At 36.6% G+C, this 9,972-nt stretch overlaps 2 long non-coding RNA genes across 3 annotated transcripts; one reads left to right on the forward strand and one right to left on the reverse strand.

Moving 5' to 3' along the window:
• The first annotated feature begins 2,864 nt into the window (after positions 1 to 2,864).
• LOC145228252 (uncharacterized) lies at positions 2,865 to 3,608 on the forward strand. The gene is made up of 2 exons (XR_013860052.1): positions 2,865 to 3,255; positions 3,470 to 3,608. It is a non-coding gene; the product is annotated as an uncharacterized LOC145228252 (long non-coding RNA).
• LOC145228253 (uncharacterized) lies at positions 3,249 to 6,019 on the reverse strand. Of its 2 annotated transcripts, none has more exons than XR_013860054.1 (3): positions 5,731 to 6,019; positions 3,809 to 3,957; positions 3,249 to 3,472 (listed from the first exon to the last, which is right to left on the reverse strand). It is a non-coding gene; the product is annotated as an uncharacterized LOC145228253 (long non-coding RNA). The 2 variants fall into 2 exon arrangements; XR_013860053.1 differs by lacking the exon at positions 5,731 to 6,019 and adding an exon at positions 5,441 to 5,701.
• Positions 6,020 to 9,972: the final 3,953 nt, after the last annotated feature.

A 9,972-nucleotide genomic window follows, 5' to 3' on the forward strand; every position in this document is an offset into this window, starting at 1 on the left:
CAAGCCGGATATAGCTTTGGCGGTTGGAAAATCCAACAGCTTAGTTATTTGACTAACTTATGTAAAACCATGATTCTGAATAACGGAATGTCATTACAAGTATAGCATCAAGGTGGTTTCAACGCTAGAAATCTGCTGGCATTTTGGAAGCTGCATATTGCCTTGTAAGCAAACTGAACAAAATGCTTGGTGAGCAAAAAAATGCAACTTGAGGGGTCTGAATTAAACACAAGTCCAAGGAACAAGATTCTGGTGGACTCAGTGGCGTCAACATGTCGCTTTACTGTGATTGGTGCACCCGCACTCGTGACTAGTAGTCAAGTGACAAGATTTAAATGCAACAGTTTTGAAGATTTGTGCTTCCACAAGCAATTGTGCTTCCATAAACCTTTTGGCAATTGTGCTTCCATAAAACCAATTTTTTTATGCATATGGGCAGTTGGTGCAGGTTTTAACTTGACAATTAGTGTAGACATGAAGTAGTCAAAAATTCACTAACAAGCAATGACAACAGGCAAATAACCAAACGCGGTTTAGCCCATAGTAAACAAAAGCTTAACCCTAATGAAACAAAGAGACCTGAAACACTGCTTCTTAAACGTTTGAAGCAAAACATTAACAACCACAATTGTTTTCACAGCAGGTTATGAAAGAAACGATTGAATAAAAGAGCGTGATGATCAGGAATGCTTTTGGTGAAAAATAACATCAAATAAGATTTCCACTTTCATGCTTTGGCACATCCACACTTCTAAAGCCCTAAAATATGGCATGCAAAATAAAATATAATGGCATAACGTATGAGACCATTGGCCTAAGATGAAAAGAAAACATAGAACTGTGCTGCGTGACAAGCGAACTAACAGGAATCGACCATTGCAGCGGAGAACTTTGCGAACGAGGGTTGAACTCGGTTTGCGTTTGAATCTGACTGTGTTGAAATTTCGCAACTTACGAATAACCAATACGATGTGGTGATATTTTCGTGTTATAAACATGTATAGCACAGAGTATAACATGCTGACTCGAGATTGTGCAAAATGGACGATTTTACAATGCGAGTTGGTTCGATCTAAAGATCCAGAAATTTGGTATAAATAAGACCAGGTTTTTCCGGGGAAAGCATTTCAAGACGCAAAGATCAACTTATCAGAAGAAAATTGTTCCATCGTGAAAGGTAAAATGTTCTGTGATGCGTAATGTACGTTAGGCTAAAGTCGGTAATAGCTATTTGTAAAATGTACTGGCGATATAGTTAAAGCTTAAAGTGCAGAATAAGTTTTTGTCGTAAATTTTAATTTTGAGTTCCAAAAACGTTACATATTTATTTTAGATAGGATGAAGCTCTTTGTTTTGTTGTTGGCATTCGTGAGAGCGGTCAGTGCGACCCACTATTATCCAGGTAAGATACCTATAGTGGAGTTAACTAAAAATTATAATGACTCATAAACAATACAATCGTCAAAATATCGAACAATGCCTATTCTTTATCAAAAATGACACTTTCGAAAAAAATTGAAATGTCGATATATTCGCCTATTTAAGAAAATTATCACTGCAAACTCGTCTTGGACGGCATTCGAACCCGCGAAAGCAGCACATCAGGAGTGGCATTCTACCAACTTAGCTACGTAGAATTGATGAAATGCATGCAGAAATTCACGCGTAGGCTACAGGTGCCGTCCGCGCATGCTACGCAAGTCAAAGATTGGTTAGGAAATCGCAATTTCGGACATGTGGACCTCTTGCTGCATAGGGTAGTCGATTTTATTGTACATCTGCTGTGAAGTTTTCAAAAGCATAGTGGCTAAAACCCACATGTTACACGTACTGTGTAGAGCAGTGATTCTCAAACTGTGTGCCGCGGCACACTAGTGTGTCGTGAGAGATTTCCAAGTGTGCCGCGAAATATTTTCTATTTTAAAGTGCAAACATTCCCTGGTATTTTAGGACATTATGACGAAAAATGACAACGTTTCAAAGCTCATACATACTTTTGTTATTGGTAACAAAAAGCGTTCTTACCCACCACAGTACTCTCTTGAAAGTTAACATTATATGATCAAGTACTGTTATGTTTACCTGCGAAGTGTGCCGCGGAAGGAAATTTTAGTTCTTTAAGGCGCCGCATGCTTAAAAAGTTTGAGAACCACTGGTGTAGAGCCTATTACATACTCATTGTTGTTGCAGTCAAGAAAAAGGGTAAACATTAAGGCATCTATTCCAGTCTAACAAATGTTTACTTAAGTGAGTTTAATTTTGGCAAGTAACTTGTTTCTTGTTCAGTAACCTACAACAATCTGGGATGTTGGACCGACATGACCAACAGAGCAATTCCTACGAGAGAAGGAGATGCTATTCTTGATGGTTCCAGCTACACAGCAAGAGTGAACGCGATTGCAAAATGCGCTAGAGTCGCTCACAACCACGGCGATGACATATTTGCTCTCCAGGTAACATCGTAAACCACTAAACGTTCGAAAACATCGTACAAGTCGCAAGAACGTAATAACAGTGTATGTAGAAAAGTATCGAGCCAATACTAAGGCTGCAGACAGTGCATTCTAAGGTAGTTGAAGTTAATAATCTTATGGTTATTAAAATGACACACTACTAGATGCCTAAATAAGGTTGAAGGTTATATCACTCATTCTTTAGTATATAGGCAGGAGGTTGGTGCGCCAGTTCATCCACAGCCCGTAACACTTACGACGCATACGGAGCAAGCAGCGCCTGTGCAGCTGACGGTGAAGGTGGCGGTTGGGCCAACCAGGTCTACGAACTGACCTCTATTGCTGAAGGTAATACCGTGCGATGTGTTAACGAAAAGGCCAATTATAGATAGTTATTATATTTTACCAGCGGTGAAGTTAGACCGGTGTTCCTGTAACATTCGGTGCCCCTTCTACCCCCTGCCGGCGCCCATGGGTGTAAGTTTATTTTGTTTTAAGTCTCTCTTGTTGATCTCGGCTGCTGGACTGATACATCCGATCGTGCAATTACAACTCTCGAGGGATACGACCCAATCCTAGACGGAAGTTACGGCTCACGTCAGGAAGCGATTGCCAAATGTGTGCAAGCTGCGTATACACGAGGCTATGACGTCATCGCATTACAACACGGTGGTTGGTGCGCTGGAGCACGTGACGCCGAGTTAACTTACAAAAAATATGGAGCTAGCACCAACTGTGGAAGTGACGGCGAAGGAGGTTTCGCGGCCAGTCAAGTTTACCGCATTCGTCACTTGAAAACCACGTAAGTAAAAATGTCGACAAACCCAAGCATTGTGGTGTATAGGCTTCCTCTTCCTTGATTAAAAAAAATGCAACATCAAACTAACAAAACACAGTAATTAAAATCATAGTAACACAGAAAGTCATATCCGAACTTGAATAAGTGTTCAGGAATGGTTTCACTCATCAGTAACTATTTGGATTTCCAAAATTTTTTAACCTTGCTTGTTTTACAGAACCTATGCATGAGAAGAAAATAGTGTCTTTCTGATCAATAGTCTCCATCCTCTTTGATTAATTATTAATTGTTGTACAATTACAATATCACACATCATCGGAAACAAAGTGAAAAATAAAATTCAGTTTTGATTTTAAGTTTTTCGAGGTTGTTTGTACACTTGGTCAATCAACAGTGTTGAATCATAAGGTCAAGTATATATAGCTTATAACTGAGCACAAATATGGTGCGAGAGTTAACAGTCATAGCTTTAGAAAAAGCACAACTAAAATCAACACCATTGTTTACATTTATTTTTATGAAAGAGGTTTAGCAAAATTGACAGAATACTTCTTACCTTGATTTTTAAGATTTGTAAATATTTTGTCACAAATATCAAAAACTTTGGATTCAGTGTTGAAACAGTGAGCTGCATACTTCTAATTTTTTTTCCATTTTATACCAAACATTGTTTGCTGGTTGTTGTATTGTTTCAGGGGGAACTATCTGCAACAAGTAATGTAAACATGCATTGTTAAGCAGTATTATTTTTATCATTGTACTATTTCAAGTAATAACGAGTACTCAGAAATACTTCAGTACACAGGGCAACATTCTAAAAAAAACTTATAGTTTAATTTTTAAAACTATGAAACAAAGACTAAAATAAAACACCGCTTGATCAAATTTTAAGAGCAATAACTAAAATACTGTCTCATTTATTATAACACACAATAAGTTAATGTTCAAAAACAAATCACAATTCACAACCAAGTCTGTTACTCAAAATGACATTTCATACCAAACACAAGCAACAGTTTTGTTGATGCAGTATATGAAAACTGTGCTTTAATACCCTAGGAATTACATTCTACAATGCACTTGTAAAAAACATTTTGTTGTTTCACATGAATGAACATATCGAAAAAAACTGTCAGTAGTTTGCTGAAATAATAAATAAATTAAACACTAAAATGAAAGTATCATTTTTTTACCTATCTAAGCATTTATATGTATCCTGCTGGGCACTTTTCAGGCAGATTTCCTACCATAATTTTCCTACCAAAAGTTAGTTGTGAAAATGTTTCTTCAACACCAATAAGTTGTTTTAAATGTGATTAAATATACAATATGACTAGGTATTACAATAGACAGGTTGATATATTTAGACCAAACAGACTGGCATGACCAATATGTAGTACAAGATGAATCTCCAGTGTATGTAGCTTGTCAGTTACCACATTCTATTTGTGATATCATAATTTAATATTTTTCTTGATAATGGTCGGCAATGGTTCTTTTTGCAGTAGAAAGTGATTTACAAGTTATTCAAGACTGTTTTCACTGAGCTCTTTGTCACAAAAGAAATAATAATAATAATAGATTTATTGTGTCCTCATACCCACCAGTTAGAACCACAGATTTAGTGTACTACCTAAGTGAATAAGATTTTGACGAGGGTGTACAATTTTTTGATTAAACAGTAAAAGTGTTTGCAATTTTGAAAACTGCTCAAAATTGTGATGCACTGAACCCGCCTAAAAAGCGGATTAAGGCTGAACCTAAAACCGCAGTTCCAAAAGAAGTATTCAACTAAATCTGGTGTTGTTGATGCAAGTGCACTTAATTCTGACAAACCAAAATCACTTTCATAATATGTAAGCTTTACTAATCCTGTATTATTTTGCAAACAAAGTGGCTCGTATTTTATAAATAAATAAAAAGTTTGGGCCGAATACAAAACTTTAGAAACAGCGTGTTCGACTGAATACGAAACTTGCTGGGTGCATCACTACACAAAAGCACTGAACTACATCTGATCAGTGTAGAAATATATGACAATAAAATGGTTACAGAAACCATCTAAAATAAAATATATGTTTATTGGTAAGGCAACATGAACCTATATGTTGGTTGTTCTGTACTTGGTATTTTGTTTGTTGAATGGTGTTCAAAGACTAAGCAGAAAATTGTAAAATGTATTACTTACTTCTGTGCATTTTTTCATCTGTAGTCCTGTACATCACCATTGTAAGATTAGTGGACCAACAAGTGATAAGTATTGCAAATATTAAAAAAAAAATTTCTACTAAATTGCCTTTTTTTAACCAGCCGCCCCGAAATTTGGCGCATATCACTTTAATTTTCAGAAACGTAAAGCTTTTCCAAAAAAAATGAACTATATTTTGTTTTTTCCGTTTTATTTTAAGTTACCAAAATCGGGATATTTCGGCCCAAAATTTTTTTAATTTTGTGGCAAATTTTTTTTTACCTAACTACCTGTACTAGAACTGAAGATATGCGATGTTTTGTGTGTTTGCTGGAGCCTTTTTTCCGCTGTATGTCCTGGGGGCGTTGGGGAATATTAACTGGATTCCTTTCCTGGGCAGACAGACTGTGATGTCATAAAGCTAAGTGCCCGACTTATTCCGTTTTCCATACATGTGACCAAATCCATCTTTCTCCAAACAACAGTAAAGCTTGACGTTGAAGGAAAAGTTTCCTAAATAATCACGGCGGTACCGAAAATGCGTGATAAATTCCCTTGAAATGACATTTTGACTCAAAAGCTGAGTGGTTAGTCGATTCACTCGATGCCCGCCAGTGCTTGATTAGTTGACGTTATCGCCAGATACGTTATCGCTATAGATACGTTTTCACCAGATATGTTATTGCCAGGGGTTCTTAAACTTTTGCGGTCGTGCCCCACTTGACATTATTTATTTAATCTCACGCCCCCTAAATAAACATAAGCACTTATATGGTTTGTCTTGTTTTTCGGAAACAACACTGATAAGTTGCGAAAAAGAAGGCTTTGTGCACGCACAGAGCCACGTTGCCAGTATTCTTCTAAACTACGCACATGTCGCCAGAAATTGTTGATGCACTAAAAGTCAAGGCAATCTCTAATGCGAAATTGCAAACAAAAGGGCCGGACGACCCTATTTGGTTCGCCAAATCGTATTGATAACTTTGTTACATTTAAAAAACATTCTACTCCTTACGAAAGTTTACTGTCATAACATGTATGTATAAGTGGCAGTGGCGGCTCGTGCCTAAAATTTGTGGGGGTGCTGCTCCATAAGTTGGCAATATATAGAAAAGCTACATTGTTAGTTTTCTAGCCATTGTTTTGTGTAGCAAAACAAGTAAGCTTAATACAAATCTTAATTAGCAACTCCATTGTGACGTAATTTAAACAGCAGACGGTATCATTTGTGTATTTTGTTTACTTGCACAGCGACGGGCCAAACACCATAACATACAGTAATAATGTGGCACAAAAACGCACGTGACACAGACTCGAAACGAAGCGGTTGTAAATACGTTAAAACACAACAAGAATATAACAAAACAATAAGAAAAAAGAAATGAGTCGAAAAAGGTCGAAGTATTTCAGTTAGACAACATTTAAAAAAATGGTCATGTTTTATTTAAGTAACTTATAGTCACAGTCAGCGTTTTCAACATATTCTATGACACGTCACAGATTATTGTCACACAAAAAAACTAGCCATACAGCTGTTTAATGGTATCATAACTGTCAAATTTAACAACCACATTACATTTGTGTCAGAACTGGTTTATTTTGACATCTTTTTTTGAATTTTTGTGGGCAGACTATTATTTGTCCTTCAGATTCTTAACTGCTATACTTGCTGCTTTATTTGCTGGCAAATAGCTTATAATTGCTTTTTTTAAGTGCAAAACTCCTTCAAGCTTTAAAATTTACAACACTCTCACTTAAATTTAACACATATTATTAAACCTTGTGCTTCCTTTTTACAACCAAAATGAACCATAAAGTTATAGTTTGGGCAAAATAATTGATAGCTTCTTTCTTGATTCCAAATGACAGCTAAGAAACTGTTTTTCTATTAGTACTAGCACTGCAAGTGCAAGTCTTTGGAAAATAATGGTGTTCTCATAAAGTTATAGTTTGGGCAAAATAATTGATAGCTTCTTTCTTGATTCCAAATGACAACTAAGAAACTGTTGTTCTATTAGTACTAGTCTTTTGAAAATAATGGTGTTCCTAACAAAGGTTTGCATCATTTTCAGTGTTAAAAAGAACTGTTTTGCCTTTGAAAGAATCATGGAAACAGCAAAAAGGATTTTTCATCCTAGTAATTTCACTTGTCAAAACATCATCTAGATTATTTTTGAAGTAATTTTGAACATCAGATCTACAGAAACATCTAGTTTTTCTTTGTCAACAATAGGATGTGCTTGGTGGTCACTACTATCTTGTCTGTAGAATGTTCATTCTTAAGAAACACTTCCGGTGAAGCAATTTAGCAGCTACTGTTTAGACAAACAGTACATGTCCATTATATCAATACACATGATTGCACTTGGTTGCAAATACTCTCCACATGGTGTGTTAGGAAACCAAAACTTTAAATTGTCTTCACTTCGGTATTTCAAAATTCCTGTTGCTTCTGCAATTGTTTGTTCTGCGTTTGATATTGCCTGAATTTCAGTGAGGCATTTAAGTTCACAGTCACAAATTTTTTTTTTCTTTAGTAGCATTAAGAACTAAAACTGAGTATTTCTTGTTGGTGCTTATTCCTGCATGGCATTGGAGCAGCAGATGTTTTATCCCATATTTTCTTAAAACTTTTTAATTCAGTTATTTATTATAAAGGTTAATCGTGACTTTTCAAGGTGTTAGATGACCTTTTTTTCTTTTTCAAAGTGTTACATACACTTATTTAATTCAATGATAACTGCAAAAACTGAAACCCACTTACAGTCGTCTTAAAAAGTCACGACTAACCTTCAAACAAATAAATTATAAGATGGCAAAATAATTATTTAACTGTACTCTACTCACTGCCGAACTTAAGAATACACGGGTTTGGCTTTGGAGCTCACTGACGCGAAGCAGACAACACAACTAGCGCTACGTCACGGGAGGGGCTGCGCGAGCCACAGCCCCCTCTCGCCTATTTCGCCCGGCATGTAGCTTTTCTAAGTGCGCATGCGCACAACTGAAAACGTCATGAAACGTCACGAAACTGGAGCTGCAGCTCCGCCATAGATAACATATTAATGCAATAATTTTTTTTTAAAGGAAAAAAAATGCCGATAAAGGTGGAAATTATACTTATTATGTATTGCTAAAGAATAAAAAAAAGAATCTAATGAAAATTATCTGTAATATTGTGGTGGGAATATTAGGTAAAAATATCTAGGGGGTGCTGCAGCTCCGCAGCCCCCTCGCATGAGCCGCCCCTGATAAGTGGTATTACCTACTTTTAAAGGATTGCCATGCCCAGGATTGATCTGTATCGGACCTTGGACTTTTCATTTAAAACATATCGGACTTTGGAAGTTTAATTCAAAACATTTACTTGCATGCATTTATCGTGACGTATATTTCCCCGGTCAAACTCGGCCAAACCTCGTCTTTTTTCTACACAAAAGCTTGACCGGCTATTAAACCTGTTTAAACCTGTTTTCTAATCACCGCACTGGTCATAGGCCTATACTTGCTTAAGGCTATCGTTGTATATCGCTTTTTACGTGTTAACGAGAACCATGTCTTAAACGGCTTCCAGCCATGTTACATTTGATGTTTCTGTAAAGCAATTTAAAAAATAATTACGGTTTAGAACTTAGCTAACCTTCTCTACGTTTTTACAACTACGCTGGCATAACAACAGGTGACCTAAGCGCTATAAAAGTTTGCATCTTGCAGGTTTCAAATCAGTGCATTAAGTTTCTATAACAGATAACAGAGCGCATAAGAGGGCACATGCTGGCGTTGTAACATTGGTGTTGCGTTTTCAACCGTAAATGGCGCTGTTGTTTCGTGCTTTGTCGAACATATAGATTTGGGAATGTTGCTTTAGTGTGACGTCATTTAGGTTTAGTGTAAGAGCATTAGTTTGTTTAATTTAGGAGTCAGATATACGGAAGTGTTCTATATTGTCTACCCGTAAAGGGTCAGTACAGATTCAAGGCCAGTTTATTACATCACAGGCAAAACAAGCAGAGTTAATTATGCGAAGACAGTTGCTTTTTTTGTTACTTGTGACGTATTATACAGGCATTACTTGTAAGATGAGACTAACTATACAATTTAAAAGATTTTAAATAGGCTTTTAGAAAGACCATATATTGGCGCCCCTATAAAAATCGCATGGTGGGCTAAGTTTGGAAAGTCGGCGCTAGGGCGTGTAAACCATGCGGCCCTTGCGAATCATTATAAAACGTATCCGGCCAACAGTGACAAAAGTATGGTGACCCCCGACATAGTACAACTAGACATCCATTTTAGTAATGCAGCGTTTACTTTAATTTCAAAACAATAAGTTCGAAATAAGTTCCAGATTTGTGCTGCGCCCCTCTTGCGAACCCTTCACGTCCCTCCAGGGAATGCAAGGATACGTTTTTGAATGTTTAAAGAATGCGGTTTTCGTTTCACTAAATGCAAACTTATTAGTTTTGTGTATTTTCTTACGCTTGTAGCGTTTTTAAATCATACCTTTTTAACGTTAATGTTCATTAAATGTA

The sequence above is a fragment of the Phallusia mammillata genome, chromosome 5 (assembly GCF_965637545.1).
Source record: "Phallusia mammillata chromosome 5, kaPhaMamm4.hap1.1, whole genome shotgun sequence".
Classification (NCBI taxonomy): Eukaryota; Metazoa; Chordata; class Ascidiacea; order Phlebobranchia; family Ascidiidae; genus Phallusia; species Phallusia mammillata.